Genomic DNA, 24,739 nt, shown 5'->3' on the forward strand with positions numbered 1-24,739 from the left:
TTTTTGCCACGAAGAGTATATTTGAGGTTATGTCCAATATGGGGTAGAGTTACTCTCCTCAGACGTGACTTGAAACAAAATCTCATAGCAAATAAAACGATTGATTGTAGTATTACGGCTCACCGCTGACGACTGCTGCTGCAAGAAATTATCGAGACGGAGAGCACGTATAGGCGACCGGTGTGTGTGTGTATGTTCTTAACAGATTAATGTGCGAAATGTGAAGAAATTTACGACGAATCGGAATGTTTCTTGAATTAGATAATCAATAAATTATTATAGATAGAGTTGTCGAGTTCGTGCTTTAGTCGGGCATTGAATTTTTCTAAAAATTACGATGAAAAGTCGTAAAAATCATCTTTCTTGGTTGAATGTAATCGAAAATCTTCCGTTCAGTCTACGCTCGTATAATGAATTAATTGATCGGTTTAACTTTAAAATATCTAAAAGACTTTTTAACATGATTCTCATAGGTTGTTGTATTTTGGCGAAAAAATCAATTCGTTCGAGTTGAATTTTTGGCCCTGAGAAGGGCCGATGTGAAGATGGTTTTTATAAAAGTTTTTGTTTTTCGTTCGAGATGACGGCGGCGAAGAATTAAATTTAAGGCTTCTTTTCGGTCTTCTTGGGCAACAACACCGCCTGGATGTTGGGCAAGACACCGCCTTGGGCGATGGTAACGCCGGAAAGGAGCTTGTTTAACTCCTCGTCGTTCCTTATAGCCAATTGAAGATGTCTCGGAATGATACGGGTTTTCTTGTTATCTCTGGCGGCGTTTCCTGCCAATTCGAGAACTTCGGCGGCTAGATATTCCATTACGGCCGCCAAATAAACGGGAGCACCTGCACCCACTCTTTCGGCGTAGTTTCCTTTACGCAGAAGACGATGAATTCTGCCGACGGGAAACTGAAGTCCGGCACGACTGGAACGAGACTTCGCCTTTCCCTTCACTTTACCTCCTTTTCCTCTTCCGGACATGTTGTTATACGATATAAACAGCAAAACACCTACTGCGACTGACACGAAGCGCACTGACAAACGTACGGCTTGAAATAAATGCCGAACGCGGCGAAGGCTAGAAATTTATATGGTCGGTACAGCGCCATCTCGTTAGGGCAATGGTCGAACGACGAACTAAGGCGGAGCGCCTGTTTGTCGCTCGCTCGTTATAAATAGAGGGATTTTAGGTGTGCGGCGTTTTAGATCGAGTATACTCGTCGTAACGTGCACGTCGTGTCTGTCTCGTTTTCTGTTTTTAAACGTTTTTTTAACTCGACGACTAGAAGAGAATGCCACCCAAGACCAGCGGTAAGGCGGCCAAGAAGGCCGGAAAAGCTCAAAAGAACATCTCGAAGAGCGACAAGAAAAAGAAGCGCAGGAGGAAGGAGAGTTACGCCATCTACATTTACAAGGTGTTGAAGCAGGTCCATCCCGATACCGGTATCTCCAGCAAGGCTATGTCTATCATGAACAGTTTCGTGAACGACATCTTCGAACGTATAGCTGCTGAAGCCAGTCGCCTCGCTCATTACAACAAACGTTCGACCATAACCAGCAGGGAGATCCAGACGGCGGTGCGTCTTCTTTTGCCCGGTGAATTGGCGAAGCACGCCGTTTCTGAAGGAACCAAGGCCGTCACCAAATACACCAGTTCAAAATAAATCCTCCTCGAGCAGCTTGGAAGTTGGTTGGAAAAAAAAGAAAAAAAATCGGTTCTTTTCAGAACCACAAATTCAACTCGAACGAATTAAAAATTTTCGTCTTCATACTATATAAGTTCCTGAGAGAAAATATAAATAGTGAAAAATATATTTAAAAAAAGTTTGACATCAGAAATGTTAATAAAAAAAGAAAAGAGTAGAGACAACGGCACGCGGTGTTCCCAAGCGGTCACCCATCCAAGTACTGACCGCGCCCGACGTTGCTTGACTTCGGTGATCGGACGAGAACCGGTAGTTTTCAACGTGGTATGGTCGTTGCCTGGTAAAATTTTCCAAGATGGTACGTTGACGATTTTTTGTGATTGTTCGATCGTTTGGATGTGACATTTTTCGATGGTACACATGTCAGAAAATGTACAAGATTTAAAAGAAGAAAAAAAAAAAATTTTTTTTTGCGAGTCGTTTTTTAGTTTTTTTTTTGCGACAAAATGACGAAAAAAAAAAACTCGTATGAGGCGTTAAATTAAATTGTTCGTTTGACGATCTCAACGAGTCACTTGCGATTAACGTAATTTAAAATTTGAGAACTTACTTACTCACTTGCTTGCTTAGATGGAAATAGCACCCACTTGAAGTAAACGCCGACACGGACCGGAGATGAATAAACTCCGAACGGACGGGGTTAATTCATGAACTGACCGTAGTACGGTCGAAGGTTCGCCGCCGCCGCTACCTGCTTTCTTTCTTAGAACTGATAACAGAGTTGGTTTCTTTGTCTGTTCATTCATCGAAATTCCCACCACTCTGGCCGGGCCGGGCGGGGTGGGTGTGTGTTGTTTCATGATTTGTTCTCTTCTCGATTTATTCTTTTTCCGACGTCGTTCGATTCATAGAGATGTTTTCGTCGAAAGTGTGGTCGCGTTTACATTGCATTAAAATTTAATTTGTTCCAGTGCGACGATGAAACAAGAAAAAAGTTTCAAGTAAGTACGCACGCACGCACACCTACATATTTCATTTTTTAAATCTTTCGACGTTCGTAGTTTCTGCTCGAAATGTCGACTAATAGTAGGGAATGTTTTGTTGATTTGTTTGTTTTTCGTTTTTGAGAAGAACAAATGAAAATTTCGTTGGATTTCTGTCGACCGACGACCGACTGAAAATCCGCCGACATCGACGTAGTTTTATTTAGAGTGTCTGAAAAATGCAAACAATGCAAGATTTCCGTATTTTTGTTGGTTTGTGGTGTTTGGGGAGTTTTTTTTATGATTATAAAATGGTTTCGTCGAGAAAAATTGCTTCTTTCGCAATGAATTGGCAAGAAAAATTAAAAAACTCGTCCGTTCCCGTCGCTGGATGTTCGACGGTGGTCCGTCTGATTTTCCCTTTATTTTCGTAAAATTGACGAGAATTTCGCCGTCAAAACTGTTTTCGGTGATGTTTCGATGATGGGATTTCGTCGTGTGAGGTAATTTTTGAGGAAAAAATGTCGATTTTGCGAAAAAAGTCGTTCGAAAAGTCCGTTCGTCGTACAAATTCGTTTCTCATGGTCGAGTCCGAAATTGACATCGTTTTTTTTCCGACCTGTTCGTCAAGATCGTTTTCAAAAATCAACTCCTACGAAAGGCGAAGGTTTTATCTTCGTTCTTGAAAAAATTCGACCTTCTCGGACGTCATCTTCGACCGTTTGTGAATTTTTTTCCTACACTCTGCAGGTTCGTCGGTCGTCGCTCCGATCCGTGCTGCGTCTCTTTGCGAGGCGATTTTCGAAAAGATCGCACGTACTTTTCGACCGATTCGTTCGTGAAACTTGTAGAGGATGCTTCCAAGTTTGTCTGGTCGAAAGCGGAACTTTCCTGTTATTCGTGGAAAACGCGTAACGTCGGCGTCGAACTTGGATGTCATCTCCTTGTTTCGGAGGGTCTTTGTTCGAGTCGACGTTCGATCGGTCCTTGTTCGCTTTTGGAGGTCGGCTGGTCGTCCGGGAAAACTTGAGGTTATTCAGGAGGCCATCGCCGACCGAATCGCTCATGTTCCCGCACCCGGAGGCGGTGATCTTCGCGTAAAGAGAACGATGCCATCACGCGAAAGCTGTATTCGAGGCCCACTGAATTTTCTAACTCGACGAGAAGGCTCTCGTTTAGTCCGCGGTCCGCGCGTTTTCGAACGCGCCAACACTTTGACTTTGGCGCCCAATTCGTTCTGTAAAGTTCATTCGTTCTTTCACCGAAGAATAAGCCTACCTATAATAAAAAGAAAAAAACGCGCGCGCGATAGACGAAAATATGGCCGACGTAGAAAATCAAGCAGCTTCGACGGTCGCCGGTGCCACTTCCGGCTCCTCACCGGTGAAGAAGGAGAAGAAGCCCAAAAATCCGAGAAGCAAACCTTCTCATCCGCCCACTTCGGAGATGGTCACCAACGCCATCAAAGGCTTGAAGGAACGCGGCGGTTCTTCGTTGCAGGCGATCAAGAAATATGTCGCGGCCAACTACAAAGTCGACGCGGAAAAATTTGCGCCTTTCATCAAGAAGTACCTTAAGGGCGCCGTCGCATCCGGTTCGTTGGTCCAAACCAAAGGAAAAGGAGCTTCCGGTTCGTTCAAGTTGGCTTCTGCCGTCACCGGTGCAGCTAAGGCTCCGTCCGCCACGAAAAAGAGATCTGCCGCTGCGACCGCGTCGTCATCGGCGAAATCCAAGAAGACGGGCGTTGCTAAACGTTCCGTCGCGTCAGCGCCGACGTCCGCCGAAAAAGGATCCGCCTCAAAAGCCGGTAAGAAGGCCGCCCCCGCCGCTTCGGCCAAGTCTAAGAAAACTGCCGCCGAAAAGAAGAGCGTCGCCGTATCGAAGGCTAGAAAGGCTGCGTCCGCTCCCGAAAAGAAAGCCAGCGCCGCCTCCAGATCGCCCGTCAAACCCAAGACGCCATCGAAAGCGAAGAAATCCAACAAGGCCGGTCCAACCAAGAAACCGAAAGCGCCGAAACCGAAAACGGCCAAAGCCGTCACCGTCAAAGCGAAAAAAACCGCTTCACCCAAGAGAAAGAAGTGAAAAGTCGACGACGATGATTTAATTTTTTCAACGACGACGACGTCCTGGTGGTTTCGGGAACGTGCTCCGATCGTATATATCGACGTAGGGGCACCATCGATACAAATAAATGGCCCTTTTCAGGGCCACAATTATTTTCAAGAAACGAACGAAAGATTCGCTTGGACAATGCACATTCTGTTGAGGAGATACATACTTTCATTTGATTTTCTTGTCTATTCATTTGACTGTCGAAACAGTGTTATTACAAAGAATGATAAACTTTATTATATAATAATGTTTCAAATAGTCTCAGTTAAAAGAAAATTTAATGTGAAAGAAAAAAGCAAAAGTTTATCGTTTTATGTAAGTACGAATTTTGTGAATAAATCACATAACCTAACTTTTTTTTTTTTTTTTTTTTTTTTTCAATCTCAAAAAGTTGCATGCGCGAACGATAAATTTTCAATTCGTTGGAAAATAATTGTGGTTCTGAAAAGAACCGATTTTTTTTTTCTTCTTTTAACACCTTCGAAGATGAAGAATTTGTTAATTCTAGATGGTCGGATCGGATGGATGGATGGATGGATGGAGGAAATTTAAGCCCTCTCGCCACGAATGCGTCTCGCCAATTGGATGTCTTTCGGCATGATGGTGACACGTTTGGCGTGGATGGCGCACAAGTTGGTGTCTTCGAAGAGGCCGACGAGATAAGCCTCGCTGGCTTCTTGAAGTGCCATCACGGCCGAACTTTGGAAACGGAGATCGGTCTTGAAATCTTGGGCGATCTCTCGGACGAGACGTTGGAAAGGCAGCTTGCGGATCAAAAGTTCAGTGCTCTTTTGATAACGACGAATCTCACGAAGGGCGACCGTACCGGGCCTGTAACGGTGAGGTTTCTTGACACCTCCGGTGGCGGGAGCGCTTTTTCTGGCCGCCTTCGTGGCCAACTGTTTTCTAGGTGCCTTGCCACCGGTAGATTTACGAGCCGTCTGTTTAGTTCTCGCCATCTCGGATATCGGATGAATCAAATGAAAAGAATTAACGTAGGTAGTGGCTTGCTTGCTTGCTTCGACCGAACGACCGACCGTACGTACGAACGTTCGAAAGTCAACTGAAAATTTTCGTCGCGCCAACGGCCGTTTTATAAACTCGATGAGTCATACGGCGACGCCATTGGTGGATTCGTTTTTAACGCGAGGTGGAGCTGCCGTAACTTATAAATAGTCCCGCGGAATGAAATTTTGACGTTAGTTCCATAACGAACTTGGTCGAAGCTACGTCGTTTTGTACGAAGAATTTCCTAATTTTATCAAGATGACCGGTCGTGGTAAAGGTGGCAAAGGATTGGGAAAAGGTGGCGCCAAACGTCATCGCAAAGTTCTACGCGATAACATCCAAGGTATAACGAAACCGGCGATCAGAAGATTGGCTCGTCGTGGTGGTGTGAAACGTATTTCCGGTCTCATCTACGAAGAAACCAGAGGTGTGTTGAAGGTCTTCCTCGAGAACGTCATCCGTGACGCCGTAACTTACACCGAACACGCAAAACGTAAGACCGTCACCGCCATGGACGTCGTCTACGCCCTGAAACGTCAAGGTCGTACCCTTTACGGTTTCGGCGGTTAATTTTATCATTTTATGACGTGTATCCGCATCCTCAGAGGAATAACAACAAACCCCCCGCAGGCAAGCAAACAAACAAACAAAAAAAAACGGTTCTTTTCAGAACCACAAAATAAATCAAACGAATTAAATATGTTGCTCAATTGTGTGTTTGTCTTCAAATCGAAATGAAAATCGTACGGAGTGAGTGATCATTTTAATTTGTGATCCAGGCGGCGACTTTGACAATTTTGACAGCAGTTTTAGGTTAGAATGACCATCGTTAAAAGAACGTTTTTGCCACGAAGAGTATATTTGAGGTTATGTCCAATATGGGGTAGAGTTACTCTCCTCAGACGTGACTTGAAACAAAATCTCATAGCAAATAAAACGATTGATTGTAGTATTACGGCTCACCGCTGACGACTGCTGCTGCAAGAAATTATCGAGACGGAGAGCACGTATAGGCGACCGGTGTGTGTGTGTATGTTCTTAACAGATTAATGTGCGAAATGTGAAGAAATTTACGACGAATCGGAATGTTTCTTGAATTAGATAATCAATAAATTATTATAGATAGAGTTGTCGAGTTCGTGCTTTAGTCGGGCATTGAATTTTTCTAAAAATTACGATGAAAAGTCGTAAAAATCATCTTTCTTGGTTGAATGTAATCGAAAATCTTCCGTTCAGTCTACGCTCGTATAATGAATTAATTGATCGGTTTAACTTTAAAATATCTAAAAGACTTTTTAACATGATTCTCATAGGTTGTTGTATTTTGGCGAAAAAATCAATTCGTTCGAGTTGAATTTTTGGCCCTGAGAAGGGCCGATGTGAAGATGGTTTTTATAAAAGTTTTTGTTTTTCGTTCGAGATGACGGCGGCGAAGAATTAAATTTAAGGCTTCTTTTCGGTCTTCTTGGGCAACAACACCGCCTGGATGTTGGGCAAGACACCGCCTTGGGCGATGGTAACGCCGGAAAGGAGCTTGTTTAACTCCTCGTCGTTCCTTATAGCCAATTGAAGATGTCTCGGAATGATACGGGTTTTCTTGTTATCTCTGGCGGCGTTTCCTGCCAATTCGAGAACTTCGGCGGCTAGATATTCCATTACGGCCGCCAAATAAACGGGAGCACCTGCACCCACTCTTTCGGCGTAGTTTCCTTTACGCAGAAGACGATGAATTCTGCCGACGGGAAACTGAAGTCCGGCACGACTGGAACGAGACTTCGCCTTTCCCTTCACTTTACCTCCTTTTCCTCTTCCGGACATGTTGTTATACGATATAAACAGCAAAACACCTACTGCGACTGACACGAAGCGCACTGACAAACGTACGGCTTGAAATAAATGCCGAACGCGGCGAAGGCTAGAAATTTATATGGTCGGTACAGCGCCATCTCGTTAGGGCAATGGTCGAACGACGAACTAAGGCGGAGCGCCTGTTTGTCGCTCGCTCGTTATAAATAGAGGGATTTTAGGTGTGCGGCGTTTTAGATCGAGTATACTCGTCGTAACGTGCACGTCGTGTCTGTCTCGTTTTCTGTTTTTAAACGTTTTTTTAACTCGACGACTAGAAGAGAATGCCACCCAAGACCAGCGGTAAGGCGGCCAAGAAGGCCGGAAAAGCTCAAAAGAACATCTCGAAGAGCGACAAGAAAAAGAAGCGCAGGAGGAAGGAGAGTTACGCCATCTACATTTACAAGGTGTTGAAGCAGGTCCATCCCGATACCGGTATCTCCAGCAAGGCTATGTCTATCATGAACAGTTTCGTGAACGACATCTTCGAACGTATAGCTGCTGAAGCCAGTCGCCTCGCTCATTACAACAAACGTTCGACCATAACCAGCAGGGAGATCCAGACGGCGGTGCGTCTTCTTTTGCCCGGTGAATTGGCGAAGCACGCCGTTTCTGAAGGAACCAAGGCCGTCACCAAATACACCAGTTCAAAATAAATCCTCCTCGAGCAGCTTGGAAGTTGGTTGGAAAAAAAAGAAAAAAAATCGGTTCTTTTCAGAACCACAAATTCAACTCGAACGAATTAAAAATTTTCGTCTTCATACTATATAAGTTCCTGAGAGAAAATATAAATAGTGAAAAATATATTTAAAAAAAGTTTGACATCAGAAATGTTAATAAAAAAAGAAAAGAGTAGAGACAACGGCACGCGGTGTTCCCAAGCGGTCACCCATCCAAGTACTGACCGCGCCCGACGTTGCTTGACTTCGGTGATCGGACGAGAACCATCAAATTCAAATTCAACAGGATTTTTATTCGGTTGAAGTTACGCATGCAATCACTAAGATAATACATATCACACTTAAGATTAACTTATGCTAATGTGTGGCGCTGATGCCTTAACCTAGCCTACATTTATTATACAATCTAAGATATTACATTTATTTTATGGCTCACCGGCAACCTTGGTTGCATACATTTGTGGTGTTTAGCCTACTTATCGGTTACCTTAATTTAGGGAAAATGAAATTTTAGTAAAAACCCTAACCTTATTATCTACTATGTACAAAGGATATTTAAAAAACTATTTACAGTGTTGACCTCAAAGAGGTCTTGGGACTTCCGGTCCGGTTTCTGTTTCCAGGGAGCTCCTGGGCTCCTGGTGCGGTATGGTCTAGTGGTGAGGTTTCAGGGGGCTCCGGGGACTCCTGATCCTCGGATTGATGTTCCAGGGGGCTCCTGGACTCCTGTTCCGATATGGTCAGTGGCTGGTCGATTGCCGTTTACGGTTCTTCTTCCGCTGCCTTTTGCCTGTAACAAAATTCAGCGGATTATCCGGTCTAGATTGGGGACACCCGAGTGCGGGAACTTGTGAGTTCCTGCTGGGTGTTTGAGGGATTGTTTGAGAAGAGGTACGTGCCGCACCTGCTTCTCGTAGAATTTATCGGAAAGGGAATGGATGTAATGGTGTAGGAGTGGAAGATTCGCGTCCTGATGAAGTTGACGGAGCGGAGTGTATCTGTCTGCGTTAAGAGCAAGTCTTAAGCATTTATTTTGAAATCTTTGCAAAGGAATTAGTGGAGTGTGTGGTTTGTGCCGGTAGATGGGCGCCGCGTATGTTATGATGGGGCGTAAGATGCATTTGTACAGAAGCAACTTATTTTTCGTGTTTAGATAGTTGTTTTTGACCAACAATGGGTACAATTGCTTGAGGACGGCTTCACCTTTTTGTCTCGTTTTCTTTATGTGTTCATTTAGGTTTAGCCTTTTGTCTAGGGTGACTCCTAGATATTTCACAGAGTTCTTAATTTCAATTTCACTGTCCCCTACCTTTAGTTTTTTATTGATCTTTAGCCCGGTGAATCTTTTTGCAAAAATGACCGTTTCCGTTTTGTCCGCGTTGAGTTTAATCTTCCATTTCGCGTAGAATTTCTCGAGTTGATTAATGTGGATCTGAACTTGTTTGAGTGCGACCTGACCCGAATGAGACTTAGCGTAGATGGCGGTGTCGTCCGCGTACAAAGCTAAATTGGTTTGTGCGAATTTAGTGATGTCATGTATGTAAATATTAAATAGTATTGGCCCAAGCACTGAGCCTTGTGGGACTCCCGCATTTATTGATTTCATTTCCGACTTTTCGCCTTCTACCTTTACTCTGAACTTTCTCTCTGTTAAGTACGAGTTTATTAATTTAGTAATGTGCGTCGGGAACTTCAATTGAATCATTTTGTAAATTAGTCCTTTTGTCCAGACTTTATCAAATGCTTTTTCAATATCAAGACATGTCATTGCTGTTATGCTTTTCGTGTTGTAATTATTCGTTATGTCATTTATTAGTCTGAGGACTTGCTGTGTGGTATTATGTCGTTCCCGAAAACCAAATTGCTCTGGCGGTAAAATTTTGTTTTCTTTAATGTGCTTATTAATTCGTTTTTGGATTACCTTTTCCGCAACTTTTGAAATTGTTGGTAGAAGGCTAATTGGTCTGTATGCGTTTGGTGCATTGGGGTTTTTCCCCGGTTTCAAAATGGGGATGACATCTGCTACTTTAAGTTTTTCCGGGAAGATACAAAGATTAAGCATGGCATTTATTATATTCGTTAGTTGTTTTACAGCTTTCGCTGTAAGTTTTTTCAGTATTCTGTTTTCTATGCCGTCATTTCCCGGGGCTTTGTTATTCGGTAAAGTGCTTATGATTTTTGCGATTTCTGTGGGTTTGACGGCCGTAGGCGCGTCTATCTGGGAATTGTCACTATTGAAAGAGTTTACTGTTTCAATTATTTCTGTTTGTTCGGGTGTGTTGTGATTATCACTTGTGTGGATCGTTTCATAATATGTTGCCAGTGTGTTTGCTTTTTCCACATTATTAAATGCTGTGTTGTTATTGGATTTAAGGATAGAGATGGGGGTAAATCGTCTTTTGAGAGCTTTTGTCATTTTCCATAGAGAATTATCGTGCGGATTTAATTTGCCAAGTTTTGTTTCCCATTTGTTCTGTCTGAATTCTTTTATTTCTTGTTTAATTTCTCTGGTTAATTCAGATGCTTGGTTTTTGAAAAATGGGTCTCGTGTTCTTTGGTACAGTTTTCTGATTCGGTTCTTGAGTTTTATTTTCTCTATGGTTGCTTTCGGAATTTCGTCTCGAAAAGGATTTATTGTTTTCGTCGTCGTGACTTGGTCTTTGGCCTTCTGGATGGCCTTAATGAACAGTTCAATCTGTTTATCAAGATCATCTTTCGTGCCAATGATTTCCGTCAGTTCAACATGTCTGTCAAGGGTTTTGCGGAAGAGGGGCCAGTTGGTTTGTTTATAGGAATTGATTTGGATTGTTTTGTCTTTGATTGTCATGTCAGGAATCTCAAGAATCACAGGATTGTGATCCGAGTTGAGTGCGGTCACTGATCTGGGTTCTGAGATTACCATGTTTTTCGTGATTGTCAAGTCAATGTAGGTAGGTGTCATGCCGTTAATTGGGAAATGAGTTGGATCAGCAGTTCTGTTAATTATCAAGCTTGTGTTTTCTACGTAATTGTAGAGCCTGAACCCGTTACTATTGTTTGCGTGACAACCCCAGCTTGTGTGTCTCGCATTGAAGTCCCCGAGAATTAATTGCTTTCTTCCCAGATTATTAATTATGTCTAAATCCGCGTCCCTAATTGAGTTGATTGGTCGGTTGTAAACTGATGTTATGAAAATGTTGTTCTCGATCTTAATCGTTAGGGTTTCGAGGAATCTTACATTTGGGGTGGGAATGTGTTCAAAGGGGACGTCATTACGGATTAGGAGAGCAACCCCACCTCCCCTAATGACATCCGTTCTGTCCTTTCTGAGAACCGTGTAATTGGTGAATTTAAGCCGATCTTTACTTTTGAGACGCGTTTCGCTAATTGCCATAATGTGAATTCCACCATTTTTAATAAAATTCAATAATTCCGCAGCTTTTTCATGCAGACCGTTTGCGTTCCAGTGAACTATCGTCAATTTACAGCTCATAGCCAGCGTCTCCCATTTTGGATAGAACGTCTATGCAGACGAACAGCTTTTCTTGTTGAGACTGGCATTTTTCAAGTGCATTGTTCAGTTCTTTAAGTATTATGAGCAAGTTTTTCATATTTACATTTTTGTTCAGCCTGGAAATTTCGGCGTTTATTTTACAAAATTCTGTCATGCTGCTTGTTTCTGGAATTTTCGTTTTGGTTGGTGTTTGCCTTGTTAAAATTGGCGAATTTGCTGCGCTCGTTGAAGGCGTCGGCAGAGGCGGAAATGATTTATTAGTAAAAACAATGGACTCACCTGTTGGTTTCTTTGGCTGGGTCCACGGATTGACCTTTGGGATCGGCGCGGGGGCTAATTTAGCCCTCTTGTTGGCGACCTTCTGACGCCTTTCTTCTTGGAGTTCCTCGATGCGGGTTACCTTGGCGATGTAGACCTCGCACGTGGTTTGCGAGGCAGCGTGTCCTTGTTTCCCGCAGTTGGCACATTTGGGAATGTACGTCGGGTCGGGCTTATGGGGGCAGTCGCGGGTCCAGTGGTACTGAGAGCATCTTACGCACGTCGGTTCGAGGTTGCAGTTCCTCGTGCCGTGGCCCCATGCCTGGCACCGGTGACACTGTGTCATCTTCTTCTTATTGAGGTATTTCTCGAAACGCACCCTGACGTTGAGAATCGCCCGACATTTCTTGTTGAGTGACTCGGCAGTCTCGCTGTCGGTCACTGTTGCGATGTAATGGGGCCTCTTGGTGTTGGGCCCCATTTTCCTCACATTGGTGGCTTCGATCTTGCAGTTCTTGAGCTCTGCAAGAACGGATTCGGGCTCAGGGTTGTTGTCCAAACCCTTAATGACGAACGTTGACGTTTTGAGTCCTTTTGGTGTGAACGTGTGGAACTCTACTTTTCCAGTCGTGAGGTTGTTTCTCATCTTCGTGTGGATGTCTGTTGTGTTGGGGTACACAAGGGTCTTCTCCCTTGTGTAACGGACCTGGTAACCGTTGTCGCAATCCGCGAACAATTCTTTGAGACGGTTGTGCGTTATGTTCCGGCCGTGGATGATGATCGGCGGCGGTCTCCTTTCGTTCGCGGTCGCGGTGGTTTTTGTCCTGGAGGATGTTTCCTCCGTCTCCATGTTGTCTTCTTCATCCTCTTCATCAGAAGAGATTGGTTGAAATCGGTTAGCGTCGATTGGTACTGGCACGTACCTCACCTTTTGTTTCACTTTTTTCACCGTTTTCTTCGGCTTCAGCCAGTTGAGGCTCGAACTGGCCATGTTTTCGGTGGTCAGTGCAGGCTTAACCAGCCTGCGCTGTATCGAACTTGGTTTAATTCCTCTTGTTGTTAAAACAACAATTGGGACACGATTCACTTTATTCAAGGCACGTGGCACTTTGCACTGTGGTCACAACTTAAACACTGAGAGGGGGAGCTCTCTATCGCACGTCCGTTCGCTACGAGCGCTCGGACAAGACTGGGACGAGAACCGGTAGTTTTCAACGTGGTATGGTCGTTGCCTGGTAAAATTTTCCAAGATGGTACGTTGACGATTTTTTGTGATTGTTCGATCGTTTGGATGTGACATTTTTCGATGGTACACATGTCAGAAAATGTACAAGATTTAAAAGAAGAAAAAAAAAAAATTTTTTTTTGCGAGTCGTTTTTTAGTTTTTTTTTTGCGACAAAATGACGAAAAAAAAAAACTCGTATGAGGCGTTAAATTAAATTGTTCGTTTGACGATCTCAACGAGTCACTTGCGATTAACGTAATTTAAAATTTGAGAACTTACTTACTCACTTGCTTGCTTAGATGGAAATAGCACCCACTTGAAGTAAACGCCGACACGGACCGGAGATGAATAAACTCCGAACGGACGGGGTTAATTCATGAACTGACCGTAGTACGGTCGAAGGTTCGCCGCCGCCGCTACCTGCTTTCTTTCTTAGAACTGATAACAGAGTTGGTTTCTTTGTCTGTTCATTCATCGAAATTCCCACCACTCTGGCCGGGCCGGGCGGGGTGGGTGTGTGTTGTTTCATGATTTGTTCTCTTCTCGATTTATTCTTTTTCCGACGTCGTTCGATTCATAGAGATGTTTTCGTCGAAAGTGTGGTCGCGTTTACATTGCATTAAAATTTAATTTGTTCCAGTGCGACGATGAAACAAGAAAAAAGTTTCAAGTAAGTACGCACGCACGCACACCTACATATTTCATTTTTTAAATCTTTCGACGTTCGTAGTTTCTGCTCGAAATGTCGACTAATAGTAGGGAATGTTTTGTTGATTTGTTTGTTTTTCGTTTTTGAGAAGAACAAATGAAAATTTCGTTGGATTTCTGTCGACCGACGACCGACTGAAAATCCGCCGACATCGACGTAGTTTTATTTAGAGTGTCTGAAAAATGCAAACAATGCAAGATTTCCGTATTTTTGTTGGTTTGTGGTGTTTGGGGAGTTTTTTTTATGATTATAAAATGGTTTCGTCGAGAAAAATTGCTTCTTTCGCAATGAATTGGCAAGAAAAATTAAAAAACTCGTCCGTTCCCGTCGCTGGATGTTCGACGGTGGTCCGTCTGATTTTCCCTTTATTTTCGTAAAATTGACGAGAATTTCGCCGTCAAAACTGTTTTCGGTGATGTTTCGATGATGGGATTTCGTCGTGTGAGGTAATTTTTGAGGAAAAAATGTCGATTTTGCGAAAAAAGTCGTTCGAAAAGTCCGTTCGTCGTACAAATTCGTTTCTCATGGTCGAGTCCGAAATTGACATCGTTTTTTTTCCGACCTGTTCGTCAAGATCGTTTTCAAAAATCAACTCCTACGAAAGGCGAAGGTTTTATCTTCGTTCTTGAAAAAATTCGACCTTCTCGGACGTCATCTTCGACCGTTTGTGAATTTTTTTCCTACACTCTGCAGGTTCGTCGGTCGTCGCTCCGATCCGTGCTGCGTCTCTTTACGAGGCGATTTTCGAAAAGATCGCACGTACTTTTCGACCGATTCGTTCGTGAAACTTGTAGAGGATGCTTCCAAGTTTGTCTGGTCGAAAGCGGAACTTTCCTGTTATTCGTGGAAAACGCGTAACGTCGGCGTCGAACTTGGATGTCATCTCCTTGTTTCGGAGGGTCTTTGTTCGAGTCGACGTTCGATCGGTCCTTGTTCGCTTTTGGAGGTCGGCTGGTCGTCCGGGAAAACTTGAGGTTATTCAGGAGGCCATCGCCGACCGAATCGCTCATGTTCCCGCACCCGGAGGCGGTGATCTTCGCGTAAAGAGAACGATGCCATCACGCGAAAGCTGTATTCGAGGCCCACTGAATTTTCTAACTCGACGAGAAGGCTCTCGTTTAGTCCGCGGTCCGCGCGTTTTCGAACGCGCCAACACTTTGACTTTGGCGCCCAATTCGTTCTGTAAAGTTCATTCGTTCTTTCACCGAAGAATAAGCCTACCTATAATAAAAAGAAAAAAACGCGCGCGCGATAGACGAAAATATGGCCGACGTAGAAAATCAAGCAGCTTCGACGGTCGCCGGTGCCACTTCCGGCTCCTCACCGGTGAAGAAGGAGAAGAAGCCCAAAAATCCGAGAAGCAAACCTTCTCATCCGCCCACTTCGGAGATGGTCACCAACGCCATCAAAGGCTTGAAGGAACGCGGCGGTTCTTCGTTGCAGGCGATCAAGAAATATGTCGCGGCCAACTACAAAGTCGACGCGGAAAAATTTGCGCCTTTCATCAAGAAGTACCTTAAGGGCGCCGTCGCATCCGGTTCGTTGGTCCAAACCAAAGGAAAAGGAGCTTCCGGTTCGTTCAAGTTGGCTTCTGCCGTCACCGGTGCAGCTAAGGCTCCGTCCGCCACGAAAAAGAGATCTGCCGCTGCGACCGCGTCGTCATCGGCGAAATCCAAGAAGACGGGCGTTGCTAAACGTTCCGTCGCGTCAGCGCCGACGTCCGCCGAAAAAGGATCCGCCTCAAAAGCCGGTAAGAAGGCCGCCCCCGCCGCTTCGGCCAAGTCTAAGAAAACTGCCGCCGAAAAGAAGAGCGTCGCCGTATCGAAGGCTAGAAAGGCTGCGTCCGCTCCCGAAAAGAAAGCCAGCGCCGCCTCCAGATCGCCCGTCAAACCCAAGACGCCATCGAAAGCGAAGAAATCCAACAAGGCCGGTCCAACCAAGAAACCGAAAGCGCCGAAACCGAAAACGGCCAAAGCCGTCACCGTCAAAGCGAAAAAAACCGCTTCACCCAAGAGAAAGAAGTGAAAAGTCGACGACGATGATTTAATTTTTTCAACGACGACGACGTCCTGGTGGTTTCGGGAACGTGCTCCGATCGTATATATCGACGTAGGGGCACCATCGATACAAATAAATGGCCCTTTTCAGGGCCACAATTATTTTCAAGAAACGAACGAAAGATTCGCTTGGACAATGCACATTCTGTTGAGGAGATACATACTTTCATTTGATTTTCTTGTCTATTCATTTGACTGTCGAAACAGTGTTATTACAAAGAATGATAAACTTTATTATATAATAATGTTTCAAATAGTCTCAGTTAAAAGAAAATTTAATGTGAAAGAAAAAAGCAAAAGTTTATCGTTTTATGTAAGTACGAATTTTGTGAATAAATCACATAACCTAACTTTTTTTTTTTTTTTTTTTTTTTTTCAATCTCAAAAAGTTGCATGCGCGAACGATAAATTTTCAATTCGTTGGAAAATAATTGTGGTTCTGAAAAGAACCGATTTTTTTTTTCTTCTTTTAACACCTTCGAAGATGAAGAATTTGTTAATTCTAGATGGTCGGATCGGATGGATGGATGGATGGATGGAGGAAATTTAAGCCCTCTCGCCACGAATGCGTCTCGCCAATTGGATGTCTTTCGGCATGATGGTGACACGTTTGGCGTGGATGGCGCACAAGTTGGTGTCTTCGAAGAGGCCGACGAGATAAGCCTCGCTGGCTTCTTGAAGTGCCATCACGGCCGAACTTTGGAAACGGAGATCGGTCTTGAAATCTTGGGCGATCTCTCGGACGAGACGTTGGAAAGGCAGCTTGCGGATCAAAAGTTCAGTGCTCTTTTGATAACGACGAATCTCACGAAGGGCGACCGTACCGGGCCTGTAACGGTGAGGTTTCTTGACACCTCCGGTGGCGGGAGCGCTTTTTCTGGCCGCCTTCGTGGCCAACTGTTTTCTAGGTGCCTTGCCACCGGTAGATTTACGAGCCGTCTGTTTAGTTCTCGCCATCTCGGATATCGGATGAATCAAATGAAAAGAATTAACGTAGGTAGTGGCTTGCTTGCTTGCTTCGACCGAACGACCGACCGTACGTACGAACGTTCGAAAGTCAACTGAAAATTTTCGTCGCGCCAACGGCCGTTTTATAAACTCGATGAGTCATACGGCGACGCCATTGGTGGATTCGTTTTTAACGCGAGGTGGAGCTGCCGTAACTTATAAATAGTCCCGCGGAATGAAATTTTGACGTTAGTTCCATAACGAACTTGGTCGAAGCTACGTCGTTTTGTACGAAGAATTTCCTAATTTTATCAAGATGACCGGTCGTGGTAAAGGTGGCAAAGGATTGGGAAAAGGTGGCGCCAAACGTCATCGCAAAGTTCTACGCGATAACATCCAAGGTATAACGAAACCGGCGATCAGAAGATTGGCTCGTCGTGGTGGTGTGAAACGTATTTCCGGTCTCATCTACGAAGAAACCAGAGGTGTGTTGAAGGTCTTCCTCGAGAACGTCATCCGTGACGCCGTAACTTACACCGAACACGCAAAACGTAAGACCGTCACCGCCATGGACGTCGTCTACGCCCTGAAACGTCAAGGTCGTACCCTTTACGGTTTCGGCGGTTAATTTTATCATTTTATGACGTGTATCCGCATCCTCAGAGGAATAACAACAAACCCCCCGCAGGCAAGCAAACAAACAAACAAAAAAAAACGGTTCTTTTCAGAACCACAAAATAAATCAAACGAATTAAATATGTTGCTCAATTGTGTGTTTGTCTTCAAATCGAAATGAAAATCGTACGGAGTGAGTGATCATTTTAATTTGTGATCCAGGCGGCGACTTTGACAATTTTGACAGCAGTTTTAGGTTAGAATGACCATCGTTAAAAGAACGTTTTTGCCACGAAGAGTATATTTGAGGTTATGTCCAATATGGGGTAGAGTTACTCTCCTCAGACGTGACTTGAAACAAAATCTCATAGCAAATAAAACGATTGATTGTAGTATTACGGCTCACCGCTGACGACTGCTGCTGCAAGAAATTATCGAGACGGAGAGCACGTATAGGCGACCGGTGTGTGTGTGTATGTTCTTAACAGATTAATGTGCGAAATGTGAAGAAATTTACGACGAATCGGAATGTTTCTTGAATTAGATAATCAATAAATTATTATAGATAGAGTTGTCGAGTTCGTGCTTTAGTCGGGCATTGAATTTTTCTAAAAATTACGATGAAAAGTCGTAAAAATCATCTTTCTTGGTTGAATGTAATCGAAAATCTTCCGTTCAGTCTACGCTCGTATAATGAATTAATTGATCGGTTTAACTTTAAAATATCTAAAAGACTTTTTAACATGATTCTCATAGGTTGTTGTATTTTGGCGAAAAAATCAATTCGTTCGAGTTGAATTTTTGGCCCTGAGAAGGGCCGATGTGAAGATGGTTTTTATAAAAGTTTTTGTTTTTCGTTCGAGATGACGGCGGCGAAGAATTAAATTTAAGGCTTCTTTTCGGTCTTCTTGGGCAACAACACCGCCTGGATGTTGGGCAAGACACCGCCTTGGGCGATGGTAACGCCGGAAAGGAGCTTGTTTAACTCCTCGTCGTTCCTTATAGCCAATTGAAGATGTCTCGGAATGATACGGGTTTTCTTGTTATCTCTGGCGGCGTTTCCTGCCAATTCGAGAACTTCGGCGGCTAGATATTCCATTACGGCCGCCAAATAAACGGGAGCACCTGCACCCACTCTTTCGGCGTAGTTTCCTTTACGCAGAAGACGATGAATTCTGCCGACGGGAAACTGAAGTCCGGCACGACTGGAACGAGACTTCGCCTTTCCCTTCACTTTACCTCCTTTTCCTCTTCCGGACATGTTGTTATACGATATAAACAGCAAAACACCTACTGCGACTGACACGAAGCGCACTGACAAACGTACGGCTTGAAATAAATGCCGAACGCGTCAAGTCAAGTCAAAATACATTTTATTCAAGTATAGTAATGGTATTTACATCGAGTACTTAAGATATTACAGTTTATTTGGCCGCTGGTGAGGCTTTTGGCCTTTTCGGCGGACCTGGTATGTTAGTGAACAATACTAAGACTTATTCTATATAAAATTGGTTCTTAAATATGACTACAAAATGTATTTGGAATAAACGGGGAATTTAAAAATAAATGGAAGTTTGAAAAAGGTAGAGAAGCAGAAGATGAAGAAAGTGGACTCTTCGTGGGTTTCCTGGGATTTTTCATGGGGTTCCTGGAACTCTTCATGGGTGTCCTGGGAGTCAGTGAGGATCCTGGGACTCTTCATGGGTATCCTTGAGCTTTTCGTGGGAATCCTGGAACTCTTCGTGGGTAACCTGATGATCATCTGAGGACTTCGAGGCTAAAAGAGAAACCTGAAAGAGAAAGAGAAGGAGAAAGAGAAGGAGGGAAGTGGTCTCGTCCTGGGAAAGGACCTCTTCATCTCATCGAGATGGGCGTGTCTTCGACCAGCTCCTGGAGAGCTGCTGGGAGGTTAGGGAATGATGCTGAGAGAAGTGCTGTGGGTAGGTGTTTCTGCTTGACAGCAGGTTTTTTGGGAATAGCGTTAATCATGCGGTTTTTTGTAGGAAGCTTGTAAGATGTGTGCAAAGTTTGAATGGCTAGAGGGTTATTGTTACTAGCAAGCGTGCGTGTTATGTAGCGTGTGCGGAGTTTAGTGAATCGATCAGTGATGGGAGTAGTTTTAGTGTGTTCATGCAGGTCGTTAGATGGAAATTCGCGGTCAAGTCGGAAGATTAGTCTAAGTGTGTGGCGTTCGAAAGAAGAAACTTTAAAGAGCATGCGGTTAGAGAGCGAGGCGTAAAGCAGAGATCTGTATTCAAAGATGGGGCGTATGAAAAGTTTGTACGTGTGGTGTAGAGTTTCTGAGCTGCAACCCCGAATCCGGCCGCGAATGCGATACAAAAGGTTTGATCGATTGCGTGCTTTCTTCATCGTCCTTTTCAGGTCCTCGTTAAGGGTACAAGTAGAAGAGAAAGTGATACCTAAGTAAGTAAGAGAATTAGTTTGAGTAAGAGATTGGTTGTTTATAGTTAGCCGTGTGTTGAGTTTAAAGTTGAGACGTTGTTTCTGGGCTTTGGGGTAAGTGAAGCAGATGGATTGGCATTTGGTAGGGTTGGTTTTCACTCTCCAGGTGTTTGTCCATTTTTCGACTCGATGAAGTTCTTTCTGGAGGATGTCTGAAGCCTTTTCAGCGCTCCGGTGGCTAGACCAGATTGCCGAATCGTCAGCAAACAACCTCGTTTTGGTCCGGAGGGAATCTGAAATTGGAAAATCACTGCAGTATATAATGTACAACAAAGGTGACAGGACGGAGCCTTGTGGGACTCCGGCCTTTAGTGTAAAGGTGTTAGAAAAGGCGTCGTTGAATTTGATCCTGCAGGATCGGTTGGTGAGATAGGAGACGATGAGCTTTGTGAATTTAAGATTGATTCCGAGATTGATGAGTTTTTGCACCAGACCGTCGTGCCAGACCTTGTCAAATGCTCTTTCGATGTCCAAAAAGGCACCTACGGTGCACTCTCCAAGGTTGGCGTGTCTGATGATGTCGGTTTGCAAGTCTACTAAAGGATTTTGAGTGCTACGTTCTGATCTAAAGCCGAATTGTTGTTGCGGAAGCAAGTTATGAGTTTCGAGAATGATTTTAAGTCTGTTAGTTAAAACGCGTTCAAAGATTTTGCCTAGGATATTAAGTAGTGAAATAGGGCGATATGACTTAGGGTCTGAAATAGGTTTTCCCGGTTTTAAAATCATGATCGTATTCGCTAGTTTCCACGCGGTTGGAAAATAAAGATTAGTTAAACAATTGTTAAAAATGGCGGTTAATGCAAGAAAGCCAGAGTCTGGTAAATTTTTCAAAATGATAGGTTTAATCTGATCGGGGCCCGGAGCTTTGGTGGTTTTTAAATTGAAAATGATTGATTTTACTTCGCGAACTGTTACTGGGTCGGTTAAGTGCTCGTCGTTGTGGGGATATGGAAGGGGTTCGATTAGTGGAATATCGCGCATGGTTTGAATGTTGGCAGAGACTTTTTCGAAAAAGGGTTGATTGAAATGGGGGTCGTCGGGGACTTGATGGATTTGTTCGAGAAGATTGGCAAAGCACTCGGCTTTGTCTTGGGAAGAGTGGTAAACGTTGGGGCCTTCGATTAGATTTTGATTAGGTTTAGAAAGTTGACCAGAAATTGCTTTGAATTTTGACCAAAATGCTTTACCGTCACGGTAATCTAAAGATTCGCAGGTTTTGACCCAAGTTTCCTCTTTGAATTGATTGATGTCGCGGCGGATTTTGGCACTGAGTTTATTGATAAGGGTTTTAAGAAAGGGGTCGCGGGTTCTGACAAAGTCGCGGTAGATTTTACGTTTTTCTTTAATTAGTCTTAGAATACGCGCAGGTAGAGGGGTTTTGTCCTTCGGAATGGATTTAATCTTAATGGCTTTAAGTTTGGCTGAAGTGATGGCTGAAGTTAATGACTCTACTTGATGGTCGATTTCTACCTGAGAATTTACTGCGGTAATGAGTGGAAGGGTAGTATTAAGTTCTGCTCGGAAAAGTTCCCAATTTGCGTTCTTGTAATTGAAGATTTTGGTAATTTCCGGCGCCGGCTGAGGGCCATTAGTTAAGAAATTAGCAATTAGTGGAAAATGGTCTGAAGTTACGGTGGTGCCTATTGAGGTTTCGCTGTCGAATAAGTGAATTAGGTTTTCAGAAATAAGAATGTGGTCAATAATGGAGCAACCTTGATGAGAAATGAAAGTGGGGTTTTGGTTTTTGAGACGGTAAAAAGGGAATTCGCTAATTAATTGAGAAAGAAGTCTGCCGTTAAGGTTGGTTGCGTGGTCTCCGAAGTCTGTGTGTCTGGCGTTAAAGTCGCCCATTATAATTGAAAATGGAAGATGTGAAGCATAGTTAAAAAGTTCAGAAGAGACGCGGTTGTTAGGCTGATTATAATACGAAAAAATGGTGATAGTGTGATTATTTAACTTGACGTCGGCGGCAACGAGTTCTAAAGAGGATAGGTTGTCAGGAAGTTGATGTTTTACTGATTGAAAGTCCGTTGAAACAAGAAGCGCGGAGCCGTGAAAACGGTTAGTTGGCGGTTTATGGTAACAAGAAAAATTTTTGACTTTAATCGCGTTGTCGGAATGAGTTTCGGTGATAGACAAGATTTTGATTGAGTCTGATTCAATAAAGTGTTTGACGGCGTTGAGTTTTCTGTTGATTCCGGAGACGTTAACCGTGGCGATATTCACGCTGTTAGGAAGGGGGCCCCCGCCGGGAAAGACGGGGGAGGTCGCAATGGGAGGCATTGCAACGGGTGTTGGGACGAGACGTGGGGGCGAATCTACTCAAAGGAGAAGTAGATCCGCTGACCCACATGGTTAATGCGGGTTTTGGTGCGGAGGACGGTTTTTGACGCAGACTCGACGAGTTCTGCGACTTTGGATCGTTGATGCGGAAACAGGTCGTAGAGCATTTTGGTGACAAAAGTGATGGTTTGACGCACAGAAATGCATTGGGGTTCGGGGTCTGCGAACTCAGGTGGGGGCAGCAAGATGATGGTTGGGGCGACGGGCGTGTCGCAGGTGACGACCGCGTCTTTGATTTTAGGGCATTTTTGTGACCAGGCGGGGTGGTCTCCTTTGCAGAGGAGACAGGTGATTGTGTCAGAAGGACACTTGTTGGACGGATGACTTTCGGGGCATTTAGGACAGGCCAACTTGTTGTGGCAGGAGGAGGCGGCGTGCCCAAGCTGGAAGCACTTGGTACACTGAAGAGGAGCGGGTTTTTGGGGGGCTTTGGAAGGCTCGCACTGATAGCGCTTACCGAAAAGGATGATTCCTTCCTTGAGGAGGAAGTCAACTGTGGCGGTGGAGGTTGTTAGGACACGGAGAAGATTACAAAAGTTGCCCGTCTGTCTGGAACGGATGCGCCAGACATTAGAGCATTGGAGATGGAGGTCACGGATGGCGTTTAAGACTTCATCGTTGTCGATGTCGTCCTGGATGTCTTTAATGACGATTGACATTTGCGGAATTTTGGGGGCATTTGGGGGGGCTGGTTGTGCTGAAAGCTTTCGGTGCACTTGCACGATTGAAATGGTCGGGCAGGCGGTGGCAGTGCAGAGATGGGATTGGAAGTTTGCCGGAAGGGCTTTGGTGGTAACTAGGAGCGCTGTGCGGTTCCAGTTAACCACAAGTTTGGAAATGTCCTTGACAAGCAGGGACGTTGTGAGAAGTCCGTAGAAGGTTTTTTGTGTGGAGAAAGCCTGAGGGATGTTTCGGATTGTGTACCTGAAGGGGTACACATTTTGGGAGGATGTCATTATTATGGAGTTATTTGAAGAGAACGAGAATGCTCTCTCCCGAGGAGGAGAGCTGGGTGGGGTTGGGGTCTTGTTTCCGGTAAAATCAGACTTACCGGATGACGCAGTTTGACGGTTTGATGAGCTTGCACCACTGGCACTTGCACCACTGGCACTTGCACTCGAGGTTGCACTTTTCACGGCGCGAGGACGAAGGTTGTGAGTACTCATCGACGGAGCGCGATGATGCGTACTCAGAGAACACTTCAAGAATGCCGAACGCGGCGAAGGCTAGAAATTTATATGGTCGGTACAGCGCCATCTCGTTAGGGCAATGGTCGAACGACGAACTAAGGCGGAGCGCCTGTTTGTCGCTCGCTCGTTATAAATAGAGGGATTTTAGGTGTGCGGCGTTTTAGATCGAGTATACTCGTCGTAACGTGCACGTCGTGTCTGTCTCGTTTTCTGTTTTTAAACGTTTTTTTAACTCGACGACTAGAAGAGAATGCCACCCAAGACCAGCGGTAAGGCGGCCAAGAAGGCCGGAAAAGCTCAAAAGAACATCTCGAAGAGCGACAAGAAAAAGAAGCGCAGGAGGAAGGAGAGTTACGCCATCTACATTTACAAGGTGTTGAAGCAGGTCCATCCCGATACCGGTATCTCCAGCAAGGCTATGTCTATCATGAACAGTTTCGTGAACGACATCTTCGAACGTATAGCTGCTGAAGCCAGTCGCCTCGCTCATTACAACAAACGTTCGACCATAACCAGCAGGGAGATCCAGACGGCGGTGCGTCTTCTTTTGCCCGGTGAATTGGCGAAGCACGCCGTTTCTGAAGGAACCAAGGCCGTCACCAAATACACCAGTTCAAAATAAATCCTCCTCGAGCAGCTTGGAAGTTGGTTGGAAAAAAAAGAAAAAAAATCGGTTCTTTTCAGAACCACAAATTCAACTCGAACGAATTAAAAATTTTCGTCTTCATACTATATAAGTTCCTGAGAGAAAATATAAATAGTGAAAAATATATTTAAAAAAAGTTTGACATCAGAAATGTTAATAAAAAAAGAAAAGAGTAGAGACAACGGCACGCGGTGTTCCCAAGCGGTCACCCATCCAAGTACTGACCGCGCCCGACGTTGCTTGACTTCGGTGATCGGACGAGAACCGGTAGTTTTCAACGTGGTATGGTCGTTGCCTGGTAAAATTTTCCAAGATGGTACGTTGACGATTTTTTGTGATTGTTCGATCGTTTGGATGTGACATTTTTCGATGGTACACATGTCAGAAAATGTACAAGATTTAAAAGAAGAAAAAAAAAAAATTTTTTTTTTGCGAGTCGTTTTTTAGTTTTTTTTTTTGCGACAAAATGACGAAAAAAAAAAACTCGTATGAGGCGTTAAATTAAATTGTTCGTTTGACG

At 44.3% G+C, this 24,739-nt stretch overlaps 2 non-coding genes across 2 annotated transcripts; both read right to left on the reverse strand.

Moving 5' to 3' along the window:
* Positions 1-1,861: 1,861 nt before the first annotated feature.
* LOC148165340 (5S ribosomal RNA) lies at positions 1,862-1,981 on the reverse strand. The gene has a single exon (XR_015771557.1). It is a non-coding gene; the product is annotated as a 5S ribosomal RNA (ribosomal RNA).
* Positions 1,982-24,395: 22,414 nt separating this feature from the next.
* Positions 24,396-24,515, reverse strand: LOC148165341 (5S ribosomal RNA). The gene has a single exon (XR_015771558.1). It is a non-coding gene; the product is annotated as a 5S ribosomal RNA (ribosomal RNA).
* Between the last annotated feature and the right edge of the window lie 224 nt (positions 24,516-24,739).

The sequence above is a fragment of the Gnatocerus cornutus genome, unplaced genomic scaffold, assembly GCF_029298725.1.
Source record: "Gnatocerus cornutus isolate USDA-ARS CGAHR unplaced genomic scaffold, icGnaCorn1.1 ctg00000369.1, whole genome shotgun sequence".
NCBI classification, from domain to species: domain Eukaryota; kingdom Metazoa; phylum Arthropoda; class Insecta; order Coleoptera; family Tenebrionidae; genus Gnatocerus; species Gnatocerus cornutus.